General features: G+C 44.8%; 1 protein-coding gene across 1 annotated transcript in view; it reads right to left on the bottom strand.

The window, feature by feature from the left end:
* Nucleotides 1-27,655, bottom strand: part of MTARC1 (mitochondrial amidoxime reducing component 1) — a 590,200-nt gene that overhangs the window by 321,912 nt on the left and 240,633 nt on the right. The gene's annotated exons all lie outside the window — the stretch shown is intronic.

Here is a 27,655-nt window from a genome sequence, read left to right as displayed (position 1 = left end):
AAGGGACGACTGGGAAGCGCAAGTTTCAGAAGGGAGTAGTTAGCTGAGATGATGCCGTGTTTGTGAGAATTGAACAGGTGTGATTGCACAGGTGTGCAACTGGACAGGTGTGTGGAGCAGTGTATGAGTAGTGAGTGTGTGGATCAGCGCGAATGCGCTTGGGGAGAGAAGGGTGCCGGTGGCACCAGGTGTGAGAGCACAGGTGTGCAAGTACAGGTGTGTGGAGAGAGTTGGAGTAAGTGGTACGGAGTGGTGTGCATGGTGCGAAGGTGTGGATGGGGAAGAGTGGACCCCTTTCACGAGCACCCGGGGCGGGTAGTGTAAGTGTTAGGTAGAGGGTGCAGGTAAATTGTGGTTGGATATTGGCATTTGTGGTGCGGTTGCAGAATGGTGTTGTGAATGGGTGCATTAGTGTTGTGGAAATGGCTGGGCGTGTAGCCTGTTAGTGTGTGTAGTTGGTTGGGCACTCCACCACTGTGAGGATGTCGGCCAGGTGAGGCCGCAGGTGGGCTCTGGGAGCCGGTAGTAGTTGTTGTGGATGGGGCCCGAGGATCCGGAGGACGGACCCGGGTAGCCCAGTGCCAGAGGGCACCGAGTGGGGTGACAGAGCCAGGAGGGGCCTGCCCCAGTTAGATAGGTTAGGGTGAGGAGCTAGGTAAGCTCGGGTGGCAACTGCAGTGGTGGAGGTGTGCAGGTGGGTAGACCCACTGGGAGAGGTACACGCCACAGCCCAGAAATTGTGCGAGGGCACCGGGAGATGAATCGGGGGAGTGAGACCCCAAATTGAAAAGCACCACAGTTTGGCCAATGGGAATTGGTTTTTAGAACCCATAGTGTAAGAGGGCCAATGGTTTGGCCGGAGAAAGACCCCGGGTAGTGTAAAGTTGTTAAAGTCATTTAGGAGATAGTTAGGATTGATGAACCTGTCGCACCATACGCAGCCACTTACCTGTGGTGATGATGATGATGACTCCACACCTGTGTTTTCTTTGTTTTGTGCAGGAAATGAGATTGCTGTGGATTTGTGAGACGCATCACGACGTGGATGAGACATTGGGGTGATTCCATCTCTCCCTCCCTAGGAGGGACTGATGATGAATTGGTGATGGCAAATTTTGATGTGCAGTTGGAGATGGCAAATTTTGATGAGAGTTGAAAATGGCAAATTTGATTGGTTAGGAGGGAGAGAAGACGAATTTGGTTTATGGGAGGAACGGGGAAGACAGTAGGGATGTTTGTGGATTTGTAAAGTAGATGTTTATGGGTAGTGTTGTGTTTTGTTGATACGGTAAGGGGTAAGGGAGGGGCCATGTAGGTTACCTGGTGGGGGGGGCGTACGGTAGGAACGTACCTGTCTCACCTGGTTCCCATGTGCCCCCAGTGTGCATCACCTTGCATTGCGTGCACTTTTGCGCCCTTACCACCTTGCTCACTTGTCTTGTTTTTGTCTCCCACCTCCGAGGATCTGGCTTTGGGGTAGAGAGAGAGGAGAGAGAGGTGCTGGCGACGCAGTTGTGGGCCTGCACTTTCGCTGCTTGCTGCCGGGATCGATACACCATATGGACCGCAATGTTTGTGGCCACCCACGATGGACCGCAGTTCGTTTGCGGCCAAGCACCACCCGGGGATGGACCTATGGGTCAACGTGGCACCTATGCCATACAGGTGAACCACTTTTAATTAACACCACTGAAGGCCACACGAAGAGCAAGAGACACCTGCAGGGTTAGGGGTTGTCGCATTTATTTTTAATCATTGAACAATGGTGACTGCACCGATTGGTGGTGGGGTGGTGCTTTTGATGCTGGGAAAGGGTGCTCTGCACGTTATTAAAGGCCGTCGGCCACAGAGCACTCGTGGGTTGGTGTATCGATGTTGGCAAGCGCGCTCTCTCTATGCATAACATCTGCATGTGTTCCTCCAAAAACAGGTCCTGGATCGTAGTGTAAATAGCAGCGTAGTCTTGTAAATAATGCTCCCTACCGGCTGTATGTTTAGTTTGAGAATTCTTTCCGGATTCGGTTATCCTGTGGGTGTGTTTCTGTGAGGAGAAGGGTGCAACGTCGCAGGGGGACATATTTACTCATTTGTGAATATCTGTAAAACTGTCGCACTCAGGGTAGAGTTAATAGTAGAGGGAACTACATTGCGTGCCACACTAAAGTAGGTAAAAATTTATCGGGTCGGGACGCCCCGAGGGTAGAGAAGGGTGCAATGTTGCGAATATGGAATTTGGCCTCCATATCCGCTTGTAAATATTCCCCTATTTTCTCCGATACTCCCCAACTCTCCCTTACCCCATTCCCTAGTCCCATTGTCTGTAAACAACACCCATTAGAGCCGATCTTCCCCTTCATCCCCCCATTAAATGTCGTGCCCAGGTCCCCCGCACCACACGTAGACAATTATAGGACATCTTGCTAGTTATTCTTAATCTATGTCAGTTAAGGACTTGTTTCCATTAATTATGACTCTTCGTTGCACCAGAATGTGATGATATGGCACCAGTAGGAGTTTAGGACCTTCCCATACCTCCCCGCATCTCTTCCCATCATCTCAAGCTCCAACAACAACCACAACAACAGCGGCTTTGCGTCCTCACTCCGGCTCGGTTGGCCGCCATTGAACATGTGCTCGACGGGGTTACCCAGAAGGGGGCTCCCTGTCGGCCCCTCGTCAAGGGCGGAGCCGGTAACCCCCGCACCCAATGAGAAGCCATGGGCCGATGCCATATGGGGCGGAGCTAACGAGCGAGGGCGTGACTCCCCGCCGGATATACGCGGCCCCGCGCCGGACGTGACGTCAGATGCGCCCCGAGCTTGGAAGGACAAGACGCCACCCTCCAGAGCGCTGAGCGACCTCCCCGGCATCTCCACCAAAGTCGCGACCCACGAGCGCTGAGCGACCTCCCCGCATCTGCTGGACACCACCGTACGTGATTCTGTCCCTGAGCACAAGGTGCACCTTGTGCTGGCCATCAAATACCCGCTTTCCTTGTCATCAATCCCCGTGTGAGTCAGTTTTTGTCCTGTTTCTCTGTGGTCTGTCGGGAATAATATAAGGTTGTGTCTAAGTGCCCACCTTCCTATGTTTCCCTCTTGTCCCTGTAATCTAACCTTCCGCCTTAATATAACCTCCTCCGGAGGTCTTGAGAACTGAACCCCTGGTGTCGTATTGTGTCATTATAACCCAGCCGGGTGTCTTCTCTTTCCTATTGAGCCAGCATAGCGCGGCTTCGTCGACGTTCGAGTACAATCGGGTAACTTGTACGGATACGGCGGCCATCCCGCTCGGCCCACCATACCATCAAAGTCGTATCTGTAACAATATAAACGTCTTTATTGTAAGACTACACTGTAACACTACACTCCTCCGGGCTGGTCGCCCGGGGTATATCATGAGGCCACGCCTACCCCTCGGGCGTGGCCACCGCCCACTCGGTGCGTGGAATGATGTCACCACGCCAGTGGGCTTTTGTGTCCGCCACAATACTTTAGTTGAAGAGGACAGTTTGACCTGGTTGGGGATACCAGATAGCAGTTGGCAAATAATGTAAGTATAAAAAAAACAAGTACAAAAAGTTTTAATTAAAACAAAAGCCGCGTCGATGTTACACAATGCCTCAATGCAGCTGTGCCTATAACGTCGATGTTATAGGCACAGGACATTCCTATTGATTCGATTACTTGATGTTATTTTTGTGCAAAGTGAAAATATATCTCGGCAATTTCCCCTTGTGTGGCGACGAATTTTTAATATATCTCGGCATTTTCCCGTCTGTTATTTCGGGCGGTGTATGACTGACCATGCCGCGATAAAAAAAAAAAATCTCAATGGACTTGAAGTTACAGGCCTTTGAGAATTCATTTCGGTCTATAAAGGGCAACTTTCATTCGGATTTTCTTCCCGTTTTTTTTCAACCGAGTCTAAAACTATGTTAGCGACTGTGAAAAATGAAATGATATATCGAATTTGATTTGAAATAAAACTGTGTGAGAGAGGAAGACACCACGGGCCTACAAAACAGGCCTCAAAGCTATGCGAGTTAATAAAATGGTGGATATTTGTTTATATGAAGCCTCTTCCAGAATGGGTGGAGCTATGGTTCCCAGAATGGGTGGGGCTTTGAGGTTTTGTCTTCTCTGCAAGAACAAGAACAAGAAGAACAACAACAACAACAGCAGAGGGCACTCTATTAGCAGCGTCTGCGACGCGGCTAACAACAACAACAGCAGAGTGCACGCTATGAGCAGCGTCTGCGACGCGGCTAAAAATTCAATAAACTCCACATTCCTGTGCCACCTTAAGTCGAACGTCAGGCATTGACATCCAGTTATCTGGTTCGTGAAGGACTTGGACAAAAACGTACCCAGTCTGAATGTTGCTATATCCAGTTAATGGCGAAACTGAAAATGCAGAATCCGCGAATCTCACGGATGGAAACCCTTACGTTATTTCCTCATTCTGCCTTAAACTTTCATACTTTCATTCCAAACAGCATCATTCATCATCCCAATCACAAATTAATACTACAGCGATAATATATCAAAATATAATGTTAAATCAAGATTGTATTGAGATACACTACATGACCAAAAGTATGCGGACACCCCCCTTCTAATTAGTGGATTTGGCTGTTTCAGCCACACCCATTGCTGACAGGTATATATAATCAAGCACACAGCCATGCAATGTCCATAGACAAACATTGGCAGTAGAATGGGCCGAACTGAAGAGCTCAGTGACTTTCAACGTGGCACCATCATAGGATGCCATCTTTCCAACAAATCAGTTCATCAAATTTCTGCCCTGCTCGAGCTGCCCGGTCAAATGTAAGTGCGGTTATTGTGAAGTGGAAACGTCTAGGAGCAACAACAGCTTAGCCGTAAAGTGGTAGGCCAAACAAGCTCACAGAACGGGACCGCCGAGTGCTTAAGCACGTAGTGCGTAAAAATCGTCTGTCGTTGGTTGCAACACTCACTACCGAGTTCCAAACTGCCTCTGGAAGCAATGTCAGCACAACAACTGTTCGTCCGGAGCTTCATGAAATGGGTTTCCATGGCCGAGCAGCCGCACACAAGCCTAAGATCACCATGCGCAATGTCAGGTGTCGGCTGGAGTGGTGTAAAGCTCGCCGCCATTGGACTCTGGAGCAGTGGAAACATGTTCTCTGGAGTGATGATCACGCTTCACCATCTGGCAGTCTGACAGACTAATCTGGGTTTGGGGGATGCCAGGAGAACGCTACCTGCCCGAATGCATAGTGCCATCTGTAAAGTTTGGTGGAGGAGCGATAATGGCCTGGGGCTGTTTTTCATGGTTCGAGCTAGGCCCTTAGTTCCAGTGAAGGGAAATCTTAACGCTACAGAATACTATGCCATTCTAGACGATTGTGTGCTTCCAACTTTGTAGCAACAGTTTGGGGAAGGCCCTTTTCTATTTCAGCATGACAATACCCCTGTGCACAAAGCGAGGTCCATGGAGAAATGGTTTGTCGAGATCGGTGTGGAAGAACTTGACTGGCCTGCACAGAGCCCTGACCTCAACCCCATCAACCACGTTTGGGATGAATTGGAATGCCGACTGCAAGCCAGGCCTAATCTCCCAGAATCAATGCCCGACCTCACTAATGTTCCTGTGGCTGAATGGAAGCAAATCCCTGCAGGAATGTTCCAACATCTAGTGGAAAGCCTTCCCAGAAGAGTGGAGGCTGTTATAGCAGCAAGGGGGGGGACCACCTCCATGTAAATGTCCATGATTTTGGAATGAGATTTTCGATGTTCAGGTGACCACATACTTTTGGTCATGTAGTGTATCACACCAGCGAACCGTCATCCTTTGTTCACTTCCGGATTCTGGAGCAAGCTCCATCGATCACATTTCAAAATCATATTTGTATTGAGGCATTTCATGAATTCGATCGTGACGGAATCACCATGTGCACTCTAATTTTGAACATATAAGGTAATTATCTTGAATGCTAAGAAGAGCAGAGAGAATTCAATTATATGTATTGAACCAGAACTGTCACATGGCTACAGACGAGTACTACTCTCAGTGAGGCAGACCAGGTAATGTGACAGAATCACACGTGGGTGACGATTTTCATGGAATTCATAATTTATGAAACCTCCTACCTACCCTTATGATACCCCCTGGGACCCTAAACGTTCCACAGAAGGTTATTATATTTCCTTTTAGTAAAACATGCATCTGTAATGGTTGTTAAATGCATCCACCTATCATGTGACCACATCCTCAGCTCAGATTGGTGGATGTTTGTGAGGGATACATACATACATGAATTCCCCAGACGGACAGACAAACGCTATTCAAGACGGCATTGCCCCATGGTACGGCATCCGCTGTAAACATGGCTGACCTAGTTTTGGTAAATTGGAATACAAGTTTCTCGAGACTGACGAGGATTATTTGCCACGACATTGGAGCATATATGTTGACAAACAAACATACTCCATTTTTGCACTGGAACAAGGCTAATTACCTTGTTTAGCACCGTGGCAGCACGTCTTGCCTGCCGTGTGAAATCCGCCATGTGTTAAAAAAAATTTTTTATACCAATCATCATCATACTAAAATATGCCATTTAGTGTCTGTCCATCTGTCTGATGAATTTTTGACACCAATAAATTATGTCGTTACTTATCCATTCTCAACCAAACTTGACAGCATGACAAAGGGTTACACAGTGAAGGTTGTAGCGCATTCATTTGCCCCCAGCATGACGAAGGGTTACACAGTGAAGGTTGTAGCGCATTCATTTGCCCCCCCCCCCCAAGGGGGTTTTCTCCCCCGAGCGGGTTTTCCCCACCATTGCCGTCAATGGGTTGCATGTTGAAGTGTATATCAATGTTCAATGAGTTGCGTGTTGAGGTGTATAGCCATATTAAGTTAGCTTTATCGTGGCGTATTTCCAAATAAAAAGATTTATCGTGGCGTTTTTCCAAAGACCCTTTTAATAGCCGGCGAAGCCGGTGTTGTGAATGAACGCGTACATATTATGTTGAAAAAACAGATTATGCTGGATCCCTTGGCTTCAGAATTTCGAAGCTTTGACGCACCAAATCGCTCAATGGAGGCCGCCATGTTGCGGATGCGGAGGTATGCATAACAAATTGTAAAAAGTTCAAGAGGAGTTTGTTTCACCCGTCTTTGTTTGATTCACAATCTTATGCACCTCTAATTTGTAATTAAAATACTTTAAGACCAACCTCGGCCTGCACAGGCCTGGTTATCTTCAACGAAAATCGTCACCAAACACCGGAACCAATGAGATTCGAGCATTTGAAAAAATATTTCAAAAACCAAATCACTCAATGGAGGCCGCCATCTTCCGGATGCGGAAGTTTGCATAAAAAAATTGCGAAAAAGTTCAATAGGAGTTTGTTTCACCCGTCTTTGTTTGTTCACAATCTTATGCACCTCTAATTTGTAATTAAAATACTTTAAGACCAACCTCATTATCTTCAACGAAAATCGTCACCAAACACCAGAACCAATGAGATTCGAGCACTTGAAAAAATATTTCAAAAAGCTTATTACGCGTTTCGGAGGGTGAAAACTGCGTCAAATATTCTAAAATTGACGAAGAATTATTTTTTTAGAAATCTCATGGCCGTAGGGGATAGTTTTTCATGGCTGGAAATATCCGAAGTTGAGACGGAATTCACCGAATTAATCAAGAAGTAAATTTTATCAATTTTATTCTCATCCAGAATGCAAATGGTGTCATTTTTGGTCTATATTTGCGAAATTTTGTGAGCTGACCAATCAGCGATCAGCTTAGGTCAGCCAATCAGCGCCATCGACACGGTTTGATTAACGACAGTCACACATTGCCGTTGAAACGGCGCTATCGTCTGATCTGTCGGCACTGATCTTACTGCAAGCTAACTTCTTCTGGTGGAGCAAGCCGCAGTGCCCGGAGAGAACCAGTCCTGACAGCGACTGAAGTTAGAAGACGACACACATACTGTGAAAACGTATGTTAAGCCCAGTTAAAATTTCTTAAAATAGGCCTTAAGCTAGCACATCGTATAGTTACTTCCTTAAGCTTCTTGTGACATTTATTGTATGTAGGTATTGGGGAGGACTGTCTGCTCTTCTCTTTTACCAAGTCTTACCAGGTACGGTACCTACTACACCTACCTACTACCAACTACCCAACCTACTGATGCCATAGTGATGGGTAAAATAGTGGCAAGAGGCTTTGGCTTCGCCGGCTCATTGCGGCTTTGCAGTCGGGTACTAGTAACAAAATTAATGATAATTGCACATTATTAATGTTATTACAAAACAATATTAATACTAATAATGTCCCACTTCCCCAAGGCGTTTTTCGTGCAGTGATAACGTGTATAAATAGCTTATAGTTATAATGGCGTTTCCGTGTGAGCAACAACTTATACAGGAAGTAAAAATATTATAAACCACAAACACGTATGATTTGCTTTTTAAACAGTCGCTAATGCACTTTATAACACTAAATGTAGAAATTTGGAGGAATCCCGACATCCATGAGGTAAGTTTTGCTTACAGAACTGAGCGAAGATCTACTGTACTCTATATAACCCACAAAGTTGGGATACTAACATGGCCCTTTCTGCCGCTACCGTGGTGTTTTTCGTCGCGAACTTTTGAAACTCGTTCCTGCTGTTTGATACGAAACTGAAAGGGAGAAGCTCGGGTTGTGCTCCTTTACCAAGCAGCTAGCTAGCGCTTGCCAAGCCAGCCGTTCCTTACCGGTTTTGAATGGAGTGCTTGCTCGAATGCTTAAACCACTTGGCGATCTCTCCGTAAGAACCTTGGTAAATGAACGCACACCCAATGTTCTTGAGATCCGACCATAGATCGACTGTAATGTATTTACCCCAAAGAGGAATTGACCCTCCCTGCCACTCCCGCAATCAGCGGGTGTCCCAGTTTAACAAAATTCTCATTGTTGGTACAGACGGATGGATACCTGGCACTCAACCAACCTCAGTTGCTTTTTCTGAATAAATTTTCAGTGAGAAATCTTTGGTATGATTTATTTCCATCCTTCAGTAACACGTCGTGCTTCCAGTGACATTTTAACAAGTTCTTTTACACCAAGAGGCATCCAAAGAACAAGCAAATGTAGCAAAGCTTGAACGTAAGCCAGCCTCAAGCATTCCTGGATGGTGGAACGCAGTCACGTTTGGGACAAACTGTACAACAAGTCTTTGGAAGGCCTGTCTGATGCTGGCCTGAGTGAATGGAAACGACTTTCACCAGTGATTTGTCCAAGACAAACTTTTCCAGTGAACAGCAGCTTTGGAATCTGTAAACGAAAATATCATTGTATATACACATGATATATCACTTGGGAAAAAATAATCTGGCTTCAGAAAAAGCAAAAATGAGTTTTAAATGCTCGTCAAATTGTTTCTAAAATTGGGCAACAACCAAGTTTCTTGTCTAATGTCCTATATGTGATTTGAAGTGACAAATCGAGAACAACAAATGTCCATAATCTGTTGAGGACACTCGTGACAGGTCGTGGATTGTTCTGAGCCCTATTTAATCCCAAAGAGGTCACCACTAGATTGTGGATTGTTCTGAGCCCTATTTAATCCCAAAGAGGTCACCACTACGTTGTGGATTGTTCTGAGCCCTATTTAATCCCAAAGATGTCACCACTAGATTGTGGGTTGTTCTGAGCCCTATTTAATCCTAAAAAGGTCACCACTAGATTGTGGGTTGTTCTGAGCCCTATTTAATCCTAAAGAGGTCACCACTAGATTGTGGATTGTTCTGAGCCCTATTTAATCCCAAAGAGGTCACCACTAGATTGTGGGTTGTTCTGAGCCCTATTTAATCCTAAAGAGGTCACCACTAGATTGTGGATTGTTCTGAGCCCTATTTAATCCTAAAGAGGTCACCACTAGATTGTGGATTGTTCTGAACCCTATTTAATCCTAAAGAGGTCACCACTAGATTGTGGATTGTTCTGAGCCCTATTTAATCCCAAAGAGGTCACCACTAGATTGTGGGTTGTTCTGAGCCCTATTTAATCCCAAAGATGTCACCACTAGATTGTGGGTTGTTCTGAGCCCTATTTAATCCTAAAAAGGTCACCACTAGATTGTGGGTTGTTCTGAGCCCTATTTAATCCCAAAGAGGTCACCACTAGATTGTGGATTGTTCTGAGCCCTATTTAATCCCAAAGAGGTCACCACTAGATTGTGGATTGTTCTGAGCCCTATTTAATCCCAAAGAGGTCACCACTAGATTGTGGATTGTTCTGAGCCCTATTTAATCCTAAAGAGGTCACCACTACGTTGTGGATTGTTCTGAGCCCTATTTAATCCCAAAGAGGTCACCACTAGATTGTGGATTGTTCTGAGCCCTATTTAATCCTAAAGAGGTCACCACTAGATTGTGGATTGTTCTGAGCGCTATTTAATCCTAAAGAGGTCACCACTAGATTGTGGATTGTTCTGAGCCCTATTTAATCCCAAAGAGGTCACCACTAGATTGTGGATTGTTCTGAGCCCTATTTAATCCCAAAGAGGTCACCACTAGATTGTGGATTGTTCTGAGCCCTATTTAATCCCAAAGAGGTCACCACTAGATTGTGGATTGTTCTGAGTGCTATTTACTCCTAAAGAGGTCACCACTAGATTGTGGATTGTTCTGAGCCCTATTTACTCCTAAAGAGGTCACCACTAGATTGTGGATTGTTCTGAGCGCTATTTAATCCCAAAGAGGTCACCACTAGATTGTGGATTGTTCTGAGCCCTATTTAATCCTAAAGAGGTCACCACTAGATTGTGGATTGTTCTGAGCCCTATTTAATCCTAAAGAGGTCACCACTAGATTGTGGATTGTTCTGAGCCCTATTTAATCCTAAAGAGGTCACCACTAGATTGTGGATTGTTCTGAGCCCTATTTAATCCCAAAGAGGTCACCACTAGATTGTGGATTGTTCTGAGCCCTATTTAATCCTAAAGAGGTCACCACTAGATTGTGGATTGTTCTGAGCCCTATTTAATCCTAAAGAGGTCACCACTAGATTGTGGATTGTTCTGAGCCCTATTTAATCCCAAAGAGGTCACCACTAGATTGTGGATTGTTCTGAGCCCTATTTAATCCCAAAGAGGTCACCACTAGATTGTGGATTGTTCTGAGCCCTATTTAATCCTAAAGAGGTCACCACTAGATTGTGGATTGTTCTGAGCCCTATTTAATCCCAAAGAGGTCACCACTAGATTGTGGATTGTTCTGAGCCCTATTTAATCCTAAAGAGGTCACCACTAGATTGTGGATTGTTCTGAGCCCTATTTAATCCTAAAGAGGTCACCACTACATTGTGGATTGTTCTGAGCCCTATTTAATCCTAAAGAGGTCACCACTAGACTGTGGATTGTTCTGAGCGCTATTTAATCCCAAAGAGGTCACCACTAGATTGTGGATTGTTCTGAGCCCTATTTAATCCTAAAGAGGTCACCACTAGATTGTGGATTGTTCTGAGCCCTATTTAATCCTAAAGAGGTCACCACTAGATTGTGGATTGTTCTGAGCCCTATTTAATCCTAAAGAGGTCACCACTAGATTGTGGATTGTTCTGAGCCCTATTTAATCCCAAAGAGGTCACCACTAGATTGTGGATTGTTCTGAGCCCTATTTAATCCTAAAGAGGTCACCACTAGATTGTGGATTGTTCTGAGCCCTATTTAATCCTAAAGAGGTCACCACTAGATTGTGGATTGTTCTGAGCCCTATTTAATCCCAAAGAGGTCACCACTAGATTGTGGATTGTTCTGAGCCCTATTTAATCCTAAAGAGGTCACCACTAGATTGTGGATTGTTCTGAGCCCTATTTAATCCTAAAGAGGTCACCACTAGATTGTGGATTGTTCTGAGCCCTATTTAATCCCAAAGAGGTCACCACTAGATTGTGGATTGTTCTGAGCCCTATTTAATCCTAAAGAGGTCACCACTAGATTGTGGATTGTTCTGAGCCCTATTTAATCCTAAAGAGGTCACCACTAGATTGTGGATTGTTCTGAGCCCTATTTAATCCTAAAGAGGTCACCACTAGATTGTGGATTGTTCTGAGCCCTATTTAATCCCAAAGAGGTCACCACTAGATTGTGGATTGTTCTGAGCCCTATTTAATCCTAAAGAGGTCACCACTACGTTGTGGATTGCGTCTGAGAGATCTACTGAGCCTGGTAATTGAACCGACAATCGCAAAGGAAAGTGGAACAAGACTTTACCTGCTCAACCACCGAACCACAACCAATTATGTACAGGTTGCTGCCTTTTTGACCTTCCATATACACTCACTTGAGTAAAATGTAAATATGGAGTGACAATATTAAATAATTTCATCCTTTGCGACACAATCCATGACAAACATTATTGATCAAAAAATCCCACCAAAGTAAGTCACGATGATATCCCATCAACCATCGCTACCACAACTACCCTCTCACAGTGATCATGATTCATGTATCCCATCAACCATCGGTACCTCAACTACCCTCTCACAGTGATCATGATTCATGTATCCCATCAACCATCGCTACCACAACTACCCTCTCACAGTGATCATGATTCATGTATCCCATCAACCATCGGTACCTCAACTACCGTCTCACATACATCATGATTCATGTATCCCATCAACCATCGGTACCACAACTACCGTCTCACATACATCATGATTCATGTATCCCATCAACCATCGGTACCACAACTACCGTCTCACATACATCATGATTCATGTATCCCATCAACCATCGGTACCACAACTACCGTCTCACATACATCACGATTCATGTATCCAATCAACCATCGGTACCTCAACTACCCTCTCACAGTGATCATGATTCATGTATCCCATCAACCATCGGTACCACAACTACCCTCTCACATACATCATGATTCATGTATCCAATCAACCATCGGTACCACAACTACCCTCTCACAGTGATCATGATTCATGTATCCAATCAACCATCGGTACCTCAACTACCCTCTCACAGTGATCACGATTCATGTATCCCATCAACCATCGGTACCTCAACTACCGTCTCACATACATCATGATTCATGTATCCCATCAACCATCGGTACCACAACTACCGTCTCACATACATCATGATTCATGTATCCCATCAACCATCGGTACCACAACTACCGTCTCACATACATCATGATTCATGTATCCAATCAACCATCGGTACCACAACTACCCTCTCACAATGATCACGATTCATGTAGCAAATCAACCACCGGTACCTCAACTACCGTCTCACAATGATCACGATTCATGTATCCAATCAACCACCGGTACCTCAACTACCCTCTCACAATGATCACGATTCATGTATCCAATCAACCACCGGTACCTCAACTACCCTCTCACAGTGATCATGATTCATGTATCCCATCAACCATCGGTACCACAACTACCCTCTCACATACATCATGATTCATGTATCCAATCAACCATCGGTACCACAACTACCCTCTCACAGTGATCATGATTCATGTATCCCATCAACCATCGGTACCACAACTACCGTCTCACATACATCATTATTCATGTATCCCATCAACCATCGGTACCACAACTACCGTCTCACATTCATCATGATTCATGTATCCCATCAACCACCGGTACCTCAACTACCCTCTCACATACATCATGATTCATGTATCCAATCAACCATCGGTACCACAACTACCCTCTCACAATGATCACGATTCATGTATCAAATCAACCACCGGTACCTCAACTACCCTCTCACATACATCATGATTCATGTATCCCATCAACCACCGGTACCTCAACTACCCTCTCACATACATCATGATTCATGTATCCAATCAACCATCGGTACCTCAACTACCCTCTCACAATGATCACGATTCATGTATCCAATCAACCACCGGTACCACAACTACCCTCTCACAATGATCACGATTCATGTATCAAATCAACCATCGGTACCTCAACTACCCTCTCACATACATCACGATTCATGTATCCAATCAACCATCGGTACCTCAACTACCCTCTCACATACATCATGATTCATGTATCCCATCAACCACCGGTACCTCAACTACCCTCTCACATACATCATGATTCATGTATCCAATCAACCATCGGTACCTCAACTACCCTCTCACAATGATCACGATTCATGTATCCAATCAACCATCGGTACCTCAACTACCCTCTCACAATGATCACGATTCATGTATCCAATCAACCATCGGTACCACAACTACCCTCTCACAATGATCACGATTCATGTATCAAATCAACCACCGGTACCTCAACTACCCTCTCACATACATCACGATTCATGTATCAAATCAACCACCGGTACCACAACTACCCTCTCACATACATCACGATTCATGTATCCCATCAACCATCGGTACCACAACTACCCTCTCACATACATCATGATTCATGTATCCCATCAACCACCGGTACCACAACTACCCTCTCACATACATCACGATTCATGTATCCAATCAACCATCGGTACCACAACTACCCTCTCACATACATCATGATTCATGTATCCCATCAACCACCGGTACCTCAACTACCCTCTCACATACATCATGATTCATGTATCCAATCAACCATCGGTACCTCAACTACCCTCTCACAATGATCACGATTCATGTATCCAATCAACCATCGGTACCTCAACTACCCTCTCACAATGATCACGATTCATGTATCCAATCAACCATCGGTACCACAACTACCCTCTCACAATGATCACGATTCATGTATCAAATCAACCACCGGTACCTCAACTACCCTCTCACATACATCATGATTCATGTATCCCATCAACCACCGGTACCTCAACTACCCTCTCACAATGATCACGATTCATGTATCCAATCAACCACCGGTACCACAACTACCCTCTCACAATGATCACGATTCATGTATCCAATCAACCATCGGTACCACAACTACCCTCTCACAATGATCACGATTCATGTATCCAATCAACCATCGGTACCTCAACTACCCTCTCACATACATCACGATTCATGTATCCAATCAACCATCGGTACCTCAACTACCCTCTCACATACATCACGATTCATGTATCCAATCAACCATCGGTACCTCAACTACCCTCTCACATACATCACGATTCATGTATCCAATCAACCATCGGTACCTCAACTACCCTCTCACATACATCACGATTCATGTATCCAATCAACCATCGGTACCACAACTACCCTCTCACATACATCACGATTCATGTATCCAATCAACCATCGGTACCTCAACTACCCTCTCACATACATCATGATTCATGTTTCCCATCAACCATCGGTACCACAACTACCCTCTCACATACATCATGATTCATGTTTCCCATCAACCATCGGTACCACAACTACCCTCTCACATACATCACGATTCATGTTTCCCATCAACCATCGGTACCACAACTACCCTCTCACATACATCACGATTCATGTATCCAATCAACCATCGGTACCTCAACTACCCTCTCACAATGATCACGATTCATGTATCAAATCAACCACCGGTACCACAACTACCCTCTCACATACATCACGATTCATGTATCCAATCAACCATCGGTACCACAACTACCCTCTCACATACATCATGATTCATGTATCCCATCAACCACCGGTACCTCAACTACCCTCTCACATACATCATGATTCATGTATCCAATCAACCATCGGTACCTCAACTACCCTCTCACAATGATCACGATTCATGTATCCAATCAACCATCGGTACCTCAACTACCCTCTCACAATGATCACGATTCATGTATCCAATCAACCATCGGTACCACAACTACCCTCTCACAATGATCACGATTCATGTATCAAATCAACCACCGGTACCTCAACTACCCTCTCACATACATCATGATTCATGTATCCCATCAACCACCGGTACCTCAACTACCCTCTCACAATGATCACGATTCATGTATCCAATCAACCACCGGTACCACAACTACCCTCTCACAATGATCACGATTCATGTATCCAATCAACCATCGGTACCACAACTACCCTCTCACAATGATCACGATTCATGTATCCAATCAACCATCGGTACCTCAACTACCCTCTCACATACATCACGATTCATGTATCCAATCAACCATCGGTACCTCAACTACCCTCTCACATACATCACGATTCATGTATCCAATCAACCATCGGTACCTCAACTACCCTCTCACATACATCACGATTCATGTATCCAATCAACCATCGGTACCTCAACTACCCTCTCACATACATCACGATTCATGTATCCAATCAACCATCGGTACCACAACTACCCTCTCACATACATCACGATTCATGTATCCAATCAACCATCGGTACCTCAACTACCCTCTCACATACATCATGATTCATGTTTCCCATCAACCATCGGTACCACAACTACCCTCTCACATACATCATGATTCATGTTTCCCATCAACCATCGGTACCACAACTACCCTCTCACATACATCACGATTCATGTTTCCCATCAACCATCGGTACCACAACTACCCTCTCACATACATCATGATTCATGTTTCCCATCAACCATCGGTACCACAACTACCCTCTCACATACATCACGATTCATGTATCCAATCAACCATCGGTACCACAACTACCCTCTCACATACATCATGATTCATGTTTCCCATCAACCATCGGTACCACAACTACCCTCTCACATACATCACGATTCATGTATCCAATCAACCATCGGTACCTCAACTACCCTCTCACAATGATCACGATTCATGTATCCAATCAACCACCGGTACCACAACTACCCTCTCACAATGATCACGATTCATGTATCCAATCAACCATCGGTACCACAACTACCCTCTCACAATGATCACGATTCATGTATCCAATCAACCATCGGTACCTCAACTACCCTCTCACATACATCACGATTCATGTATCCAATCAACCATCGGTACCTCAACTACCCTCTCACATACATCACGATTCATGTATCCAATCAACCATCGGTACCTCAACTACCCTCTCACATACATCACGATTCATGTATCCAATCAACCATCGGTACCACAACTACCCTCTCACATACATCACGATTCATGTATCCAATCAACCATCGGTACCACAACTACCCTCTCACATACATCATGATTCATGTATCCAATCAACCATCGGTACCACAACTACCCTCTCACATACATCACGATTCATGTATCCAATCAACCATCGGTACCTCAACTACCCTCTCACATACATCATGATTCATGTTTCCCATCAACCATCGGTACCACAACTACCCTCTCACATACACCACGATTCATGTATCCAATCAACCATCGGTACCTCAACTACCCTCTCACATACATCACGATTCATGTATCCAATCAACCATCGGTACCTCAACTACCCTCTCACATACATCATGATTCATGTTTCCCATCAACCATCGGTACCACAACTACCCTCTCACATACACCACGATTCATGTATCCAATCAACCATCGGTACCTCAACTACCCTCTCACATACATCATGATTCATGTATCCAATCAACCATCGGTACCACAACTACCCTCTCACATACACCACGATTCATGTATCCAATCAACCATCGGTACCACAACTACCCTCTCACATACATCATGATTCATGTATCCCATCAACCACCGGTACCTCAACTACCCTCTCACAATGATCACGATTCATGTATCCAATCAACCACCGGTACCACAACTACCCTCTCACATACATCATGATTCATGTATCCCATCAACCACCGGTACCTCAACTACCCTCTCACAATGATCACGATTCATGTATCCAATCAACCATCGGTACCTCAACTACCCTCTCACATACATCACGATTCATGTATCCAATCAACCATCGGTACCACAACTACCCTCTCACATACACCACGATTCATGTATCCCATCAACCATCGGTACCTCAACTACCCTCTCACATACATCACGATTCATGTATCCAATCAACCATCGGTACCACAACTGCCCTCTCACAATGATCACGATTCATGTATCCAATCAACCATCGGTACCTCAACTACCCTCTCACATACATCACGATTCATGTATCCAATCAACCATCGGTACCACAACTACCCTCTCACATACATCACGATTCATGTATCCAATCAACCATCGGTACCTCAACTACCCTCTCACATACATCACGATTCATGTATCCAATCAACCATCGGTACCTCAACTACCCTCTCACATACATCACGATTCATGTATCCAATCAACCATCGGTACCACAACTACCCTCTCACATACATCACGATTCATGTATCCAATCAACCATCGGTACCTCAACTACCCTCTCACATACATCACGATTCATGTATCCAATCAACCATCGGTACCTCAACTACCCTCTCACATACATCACGATTCATGTATCCAATCAACCATCGGTACCACAACTACCCTCTCACATACATCACGATTCATGTATCCAATCAACCATCGGTACCTCAACAACCCTCTCACATACATCACGATTCATGTATCCAATCAACCATCGGTACCACAACTACCCTCTCACATACATCACGATTCATGTATCCAATCAACCATCGGTACCTCAACTACCCTCTCACAATGATCACGATTCATGTTTCCCATCAACCATCGGTACCTCAACTACCCTCTCACATACATCACGATTCATGTATCCAATCAACCATCGGTACCTCAACAACCCTCTCACATACATCACGATTCATGTATCCAATCAACCATCGGTACCACAACTACCCTCTCACATACATCACGATTCATGTATCCAATCAACCATCGGTACCTCAACTACCCTCTCACATACATCACGATTCATGTATCCAATCAACCATCGGTACCACAACTACCCTCTCACATACATCACGATTCATGTATCCAATCAACCATCGGTACCTCAACTACCCTCTCACATACATCACGATTCATGTATCCAATCAACCATCGGTACCACAACTACCCTCTCACATACATCACGATTCATGTATCCAATCAACCATCGGTACCTCAACTACCCTCTCACATACATCACGATTCATGTATCCAATCAACCATCGGTACCACAACTACCCTCTCACATACATCACGATTCATGTATCCAATCAACCATCGGTACCTCAACAACCCTCTCACATACATCACGATTCATGTATCCAATCAACCATCGGTACCACAACTACCCTCTCACATACATCACGATTCATGTATCCAATCAACCATCGGTACCTCAACTACCCTCTCACAATGATCACGATTCATGTTTCCCATCAACCATCGGTACCTCAACTACCCTCTCACATACATCACGATTCATGTATCCAATCAACCATCGGTACCTCAACTACCCTCTCACATACATCACGATTCATGTATCCAATCAACCATCGGTACCTCAACTACCCTCTCACATACATCACGATTCATGTATCCAATCAACCATCGGTACCACAACTACCCTCTCACATACATCACGATTCATGTATCCAATCAACCATCGGTACCACAACTACCCTCTCACATACATCACGATTCATGTATCCAATCAACCATCGGTACCACAACTACCCTCTCACATACATCACGATTCATGTATCCAATCAACCATCGGTACCACAACTACCCTCTCACATACATCACGATTCATGTATCCAATCAACCATCGGTACCTCAACTACCCTCTCACATACATCACGATTCATGTATCCAATCAACCATCGGTACCACAACTACCCTCTCACATACATCACGATTCATGTATCCAATCAACCATCGGTACCTCAACAACCCTCTCACATACATCACGATTCATGTATCCAATCAACCATCGGTACCACAACTACCCTCTCACATACATCACGATTCATGTATCCAATCAACCATCGGTACCTCAACTACCCTCTCACAATGATCACGATTCATGTTTCCCATCAACCATCGGTACCTCAACTACCCTCTCACATACATCACGATTCATGTATCCAATCAACCATCGGTACCTCAACTACCCTCTCACATACATCACGATTCATGTATCCAATCAACCATCGGTACCTCAACAACCCTCTCACATACATCACGATTCATGTATCCAATCAACCATCGGTACCACAACTACCCTCTCACATACATCACGATTCATGTATCCAATCAACCATCGGTACCTCAACTACCCTCTCACATACATCACGATTCATGTATCCAATCAACCATCGGTACCTCAACTACCCTCTCACATACATCACGATTCATGTATCCAATCAACCATCGGTACCTCAACTACCCTCTCACATACATCACGATTCATGTATCCAATCAACCATCGGTACCTCAACTACCTTCTCACATACATCACGATTCATGTTTCCCATCAACCATCGGTACCACAACTACCCTCTCACATACATCATGATTCATGTTTCCCATCAACCATCGGTACCACAACTACCCTCTCACATACATCATGATTCATGTATCCAATCAACCATCGGTACCTCAACTACCCTCTCACATACATCATGATTCATGTATCCAATCAACCATCGGTACCACAACTACCCTCTCACATACACCACGATTCATGTATCCCATCAACCATCGGTACCTCAACTACCCTCTCACATACATCACGATTCATGTATCCAATCAACCATCGGTACCTCAACTACCCTCTCACATACACCACGATTCATGTATCCCATCAACCATCGGTACCTCAACTACCCTCTCACATACATCACGATTCATGTATCCAATCAACCATCGGTACCACAACTACCCTCTCACATACATCACGATTCATGTATCCCATCAACCATCGGTACCACAACTACCCTCTCACATACATCACGATTCATGTTTCCCATCAACCATCGGTACCACAACTACCCTCTCACATACATCACGATTCATGTATCCAATCAACCATCGGTACCACAACTACCCTCTCACATACATCATGATTCATGTATCCCATCAACCATCGGTACCTCAACTACCCTCTCACATACATCACGATTCATGTATCCAATCAACCATCGGTACCTCAACTACCCTCTCACATACATCACGATTCATGTTTCCCATCAACCATCGGTACCTCAACTACCCTCTCACATACATCACGATTCATGTATCCAATCAACCATCGGTACCACAACTACCCTCTCACATACATCATGATTCATGTTTCCCATCAACCATCGGTACCTCAACTACCCTCTCACATACATCACGATTCATGTTTCCCATCAACCATCGGTACCACAACTACCCTCTCACATACATCACGATTCATGTTTCCCATCAACCATCGGTACCACAACTACCCTCTCACATACATCACGATTCATGTTTCCCATCAACCATCGGTACCCCAACTCGCTGCCATTCCTGCCCATATCCATGTACCCCTCTATCCCAAATGCTCCTCCAGGTACCTATATGTAACTCAAATGTCATCCCCTCTACTGTTTATTCTGCCACTACCTTTCCATGTGTTAACTGCACTTTCAACGAAAGACCCCTGCCTTGCTACCATCCATCTCTCTTCTTCTTCTTCTTCTTTACTTTTAGGGTAAGGCTACTCGTCCAGTCCCTGTCCATTCTGTTGAAAAACTTCTGAATTTATTTTGGATATACACTTCGTTATCTTAACCATCTATGTCAGATACCTTTGTAATTACCTTGTTTATAATGTTCTGTCTCATTCAGCCATTTCTCATACCTGAGTCTACCTCGGCCCCATAATCGACCTATTTGCTCGATGCTGAACCCCCCTATATGGCAGCTATGTGCTTCCTCTGAAGTGATGACCACCAATGTACACAATATTCCACATTAGAGCTCAATAAATTCCTATACAATGTTAACATTACCTCCTTTGATTTATAATATATCTTCCTGTGAATACAATGTAAAACCCACCTTGGTTACCTTTACCTGGAGTGTCCCGGCACAGTGATGTCTGCTTCCGCTCCAAAACTATTATCACCCGCAGATCCCTCTACTGTGTGATATGCTCCAAGACTATCGCTTGCACTACGTAGTTTATATTTCAATTGTTCTAACTCATCCTCTGTGCCTTGTTAAACTGCATCAGCCAATCATTTGCCCAAACTATCACCTTATACCTCCAAACTTTGTGTCCTCTGTCAATTTGCAAACAAGAAAAAATATCTACCTTAACTCCAAGTCCCAGTTTTTTTTTTGTTTTTTTTTGTATACTGAATCGAGGCTCGTGAAAGAGCTAACATTTACTTCACAAACAAATCAACCAGACAAACAAAATATATAAAAGGAGGGAGCGGAAGACAAGATGGGGAGAGAAGGGGAAGCACACAAACACAACATTTGAGAGCAGGGAGATGTGTGGGAGGGAGAGGGCTTGGGGGAAGGAGGCGTGGGAAGGGGGGGGGGGGGAGTGGGAGAAGTATAAAACACAAGGACACCAAGAACTTCCAGGACAGAAGTTGGTATTTCAAAAAAGAGGTTTTGGGGTGAAATTAGCGGGGGTAGAAAAGATCAAGGTTTTGGATGGGGGAAGATAAGAGATGGTGGTGAACAGCCGTTTTAAAGACCTGGAGGGAGGAGTGGGATTGAAGAGAGTGAGGGAGTTTGTTCCAGAGGCAGGAGAAAAGAGGCATGAAGGAGTGAAGGTGAGCAGAGAGTCTTGATTTTGGCAGTTTAACCATAAGAGGGTTGCAGGCAGATCTTGTGTGACCTGTAGGAATATTTTGGGGACAGAGCCCAGAGAGAGCTGGGGGGGGGGGGGCAAGGCCAGAGAGGAGTCGGTAAAAGATGGAAAGACCACCAACCTGCCTGCGGTGAGTGAGTGAAAGGCCCTTGGAGTGAGCTTCATCGCGGGAGATTCCAATGATTCTGAACGCTTTGGTTTCAACAGCGTGAAGGCGAGCTAGGTGTGAGGCAGGAGCACCAGCCCAAAGGGGAGAGCAGTACTCCATTGAGCTGCGGATGAAAGCCTTGTATGTGGTGAGGAGCTCAGGTGTGCCAAGGAAGGACTTCGCACGACGGAGGATGCCCAGTCGGCGACTGGTTTTGGAGGCCAGCTTGGAAATGTGGTTTTCCCAGGAAAGATCATGGCAGATATTGAGACCCAAAAGCTTGAGTGACAGAACTTCTTGGAGAGGATTATTCAGAAAGTGGATGGGAGGGTTGTCCAGTCGTTCTTTTCGGAGAGACATCGTAAGAGTGTGAGATTTGTCAGGATTGAAAGACATGTTCCACTTGTTTGCCCAGTCTGTGATTTTGTCCAGGTCTGCAGAGAGTGAGGAGGCTGCAGACTGCCGATCTGAGGGATGAGGAATGGGGCGACTGAGAGTAGAGTCATCAGCAAAGAGATAGAGAGGATTTTCAAGAGAGTCAGAGAGATCATTGATGAAGACCAGAAAAAGCACAGGGCCCAGAACACTGCCTTGGGGAACTCCAGCCTGAACAGGAAGAGGAGATGAGACCCATTCAGGGCCACACGTTGACTACGACTCGAGAGGAAGTCCGCCAGCCATGCGTGGAGATTTCCATGGATACGAAAGGATGAGAGTTTGGTGAGCAGAGCGGGGTGCCAGACCGTATCGAAGGCACGTGATATGTCAAGGGAGACAGCTCTAATTTCCTGTTTGGCATTGAGGACCTCCATCCATAGTTGAGAAAGCAGAAGCAGCATGTCCACAGTAGAGTGACCAGGTCTGAAACCAAATTGATGATCAGAGATCAAGCCATTGGAGAAGAGGAAAGATTTCATATCTGAAGCAATGATGGATTCCATGACTTTGCTGATAATTTGGAGAAGGCTGATTGGTCTGTAGTTGCTCGGATCTGTTTTTGCACCTTTTTGTGCAAAGCGGTGATGTTGGCTGATTTCCAAGCAGATGGCAGATGACCTTGAGCAAAAGAGAGGGTGAAGAGAACAGAGAGAGGGAGTGAAAGAGCGGAAGAACAGGATTTTAGGACCCGTGGGCTGATGCCATCAGGTCCAGTTGCAGAATCAGAGTCGAGGGTTGACAGAAACTTTTCAACCTTGTCAGGAGGAAAGCATACAGAGTCCAGGAGCAGCTGGGTACGACAGGGTACAGTGGGTACAGAGAGGGATGGGTGTGGGACACAAGATTTAGAGGCAAACACAGTGTTGAGGCATTCAGCTTTTTCATGTGCGGAGTCAGCCGTGTAGCCGTTTGAGGTGAGGGAGGGGATGGAGGGGGAACAAACACCAGAAACAGATTTGACCAGACGCCACCAGGATTTGGAAGAGGGAGACAGATAAGAGAGTTCGGTCTTAAGCACGGAGAGATATTGTTTCCTGGCTCTGCTGAGGGAGGACACACACTTGTTTCTGGCTTTGTGAAAGGAAATGAGATTTCCTTCCATTGGATTTGCTTTCCAGGAGACGAAAGCAAGTTGTTTCTGGGCAACAGCCTCACCACAAGATTCCATGTACCATGGACGGGAGGAAGGGGATGACAACTGAAGACGAAATGGGATAAATCTGTGCATGAGAGAGAGCAATTTACTTTGGAAGAATCGCCAGGATGAGTTGATGTCAGAGGCGGTAGAGATGGGAGACCAGTCCAGATGATTGATGGCTGCTTGAAGACCGTGCCAGTTGGCCTGAGTGAAATGCCAGACTCGTCGACGCTGAGGAGGCTCTCTGAGAATGGTCAGAGAGATGTCCACTTTAACAAGCACATGATCAGATGAGCCGATTGGAGCAGAAGAAGAGCAGCAGACATTTTCAGGGAAGTTAGGCATAACCAAGTCCTGAAGAGAAGATGCTCCGTTAACTGAGATCCGGGTCGGGAAATTGACAGATTGTGTCAGTCCCAGTGAGTCGCAGAAGTCCTTTGCTGAAGAGCCATGGCTGAGAGAGGTTACCACAACCAGCCAACTCGCATGGTGACAACTGAAATCACCACATATGAGGAAGAGAGAGTTGGGATGGGTAGATAGAAGTTGGTCCATATTATCAGACAGCGAGATGTAGATGGAGTCATCACTGTTTGGTGGACGGTACAACACACATATGAACAAAAGGTGGGAGCGAAGGGGAAGCCGTAGCCAAAGGTATTCCTGGGGGTGAGGTGGAGGGAGGGCAGTGCAGGGCGAGTGAAGAAGAGAGTTTTTTTATAAAGATAGCAACCCCACCTCCAGGACGAGGCTCAGGTCTATCATACCGGAGGAAGGAGTAACCTGGGAGAGATACCAAGGAATCAGAGACATCATGAAGGAGGAAAGTTTCTGTTAAGCAGATCACGTCTGGTTTGTCAGAAGCAACCTGTATGGAGAGGTCAGTCAAGTTTGAGCGAAGGCCCCGGATGTTTGAGGTCCATACCGTTAATGAAGAGGAAGGGGGAGCATCGGATACAGAACAGGGGGGGGGGGAGGGGTAGGGTAAGATGTGGAAGAGGAGGAAGAGACGGGAAGAGACAGGAGGAAGAGTCCCAGTAAGACATTCCCCCATTCGCAGCTGCTCTTCGCTTCCTATCACGAATCCAGTTATCTACCTGACCAGCCACTCTACAAGCCCTGGCCTTAACTAACAGCCTTCCATGTGGTACATTATCAAATGCCTTCTGGAAGTCTCGATAAACTACATGCACTGCACTCCCTCGTCCATACAATCAGAAACGACTTCATAGAACTCCAATAAATTTGTTAAACACGATCTTCCTTTATTTAATCAGTGCTGACTATCTTTAGGACGGGACTTTTTGAAATGACGTATTTCCACCCCAGATTGCTCTGCACAAACGTACAGAAACCTCGAGTAATGAAGTAAATCGGGGAGGCCTGGACATATTTCATGCCTCCCAGATAAGGATTGTAGAATTAAACGACTAAAAAAAACTTTTTGAAGAAGCCATAACTACTTGTAAACGTACCTGAGAGAAAAGGGGTGCCTCCACATGACGGAACAGTTGGAGAACTGCTTGATCAACTCGTTCAAGAGGATGATATGTTGCAGCCTGTACTGCAAAAACTACCGTCAATATGGCCCGTGAAAGGCCGAAGATTTGTAGATGGTGCATCCTCACCAAACCTTCATGCTTCTTAACACCGATGGGGGGTTCATATCTGGAGCTCGTCAATGCACAGGGTAAGTTTAAAATGTTTATACTCAGGTCTATCATACTTTAATGATGATGTTTATTGGGAGGAGAGGGGGCGGATGATGGGAGTTGTATGGGATGTAAGTGGCATTACAAATATATATTTTTGTTTGGTTCCGGGGGCAACAGGATAAATTATACTCGATTTTTGCATCTATTGGTGAAAGGAGAAGCATCCGTTCCTGTATGTGTGTTATATCCATGGCCACTGTGAGCTAATTATGTTAACAGGAAATGATAGTAAACTGACTCCGCTCATCCATGGATATTTCTCATGTCCCTATATTTCCGTGAATCTCATTTTCATTGAGGAACAGAACAATTCTGGATAATAATTTTGAAATTTCCACTCTTTTGTCTAAATTCTGAAAATATGTTTAAAAGACTATTTGAATGACAGATTTCACGCCAGCAATGGTATGTTAAAAGTACCCGTCGAGCATAACCGAGTCAGTGTAAACACACACAGCGCATGCACAAAACGCTTCGCTAGCATTCATACGCCATTTTGAAAATGAAAATCCTGTGTAAGCTTGAATTTATTTCAATCGTTCCCCATCTGATCCCCGATAAACATATCTAGCATCTTCCGCACAAATTAAGTTTAACTTATACTTCTATTATTTTCAAGTTCCTCTCTGAATCCTTTCAGGATCTCGACATCTTTACTAGAATTCACCAAATGTCCATCTGTCTGTTCCCAGGTACCGCAAAAACGGCTGAACCGATCGCAACGAAATTTTGGGTGGGTAATCCTGGGACCCCCTGGATTAAAATAGGCTATATTTCTTTTCCAATTAGGAATTTGTTTCCAATTTTCCAGTTTTTCCAAACACACTGGAATAATATTTACCGATATGAACAGTGATGTGGCTTTTATTGAAATTCTACAAATACTGTTTAGATTTTGAAGATTTGCGTGTGATATGATTTTACGGATGTTTATATAAATCGTTTAAAATAAAATAAAACCTTCAATTTCTGATATCTTGGCTTTTCATTTGGGCCTCCCAATTGAAGCCCAACCCAAAGGGCGGGTACCGTTGCTAGTTTATAAAATAACAGTATGGTGTCATGGTCACCATGTGAGTATGTATATATATATATATATATATATATATATATATATATATATATATATATATATATACATCACGAGGATGGACAGCGAGTGAAGGGCTCATAATAACCCACCTGCTCGAATCCCGGGACCATTACAGCAGATTAGAGCTACACACAAGCGGTTATTCACTGTCATCATGACGATATCATTATGTTACTCAATTTTTGAGAGGAAGCAGAAAAAAAAAAAGGAAGACATTCCCCAGTCTGTGCAGGCAAAGAGTTTGGCTCACTGCTGGCAAACGACGCAAGTGCAGCTATTGACTTCAATTCAGATGAGTCTGTATAGTATGATTTACC

The sequence above is a fragment of the Myxine glutinosa genome, chromosome 9 (assembly GCF_964187855.1).
Source record: "Myxine glutinosa chromosome 9, kmMyxGlut1.1, whole genome shotgun sequence".
NCBI classification, from domain to species: domain Eukaryota; kingdom Metazoa; phylum Chordata; class Myxini; order Myxiniformes; family Myxinidae; genus Myxine; species Myxine glutinosa.
Note: the sequence above shows the minus strand (reverse complement) of the source record. Positions and strands in the feature narration are given on the sequence as shown.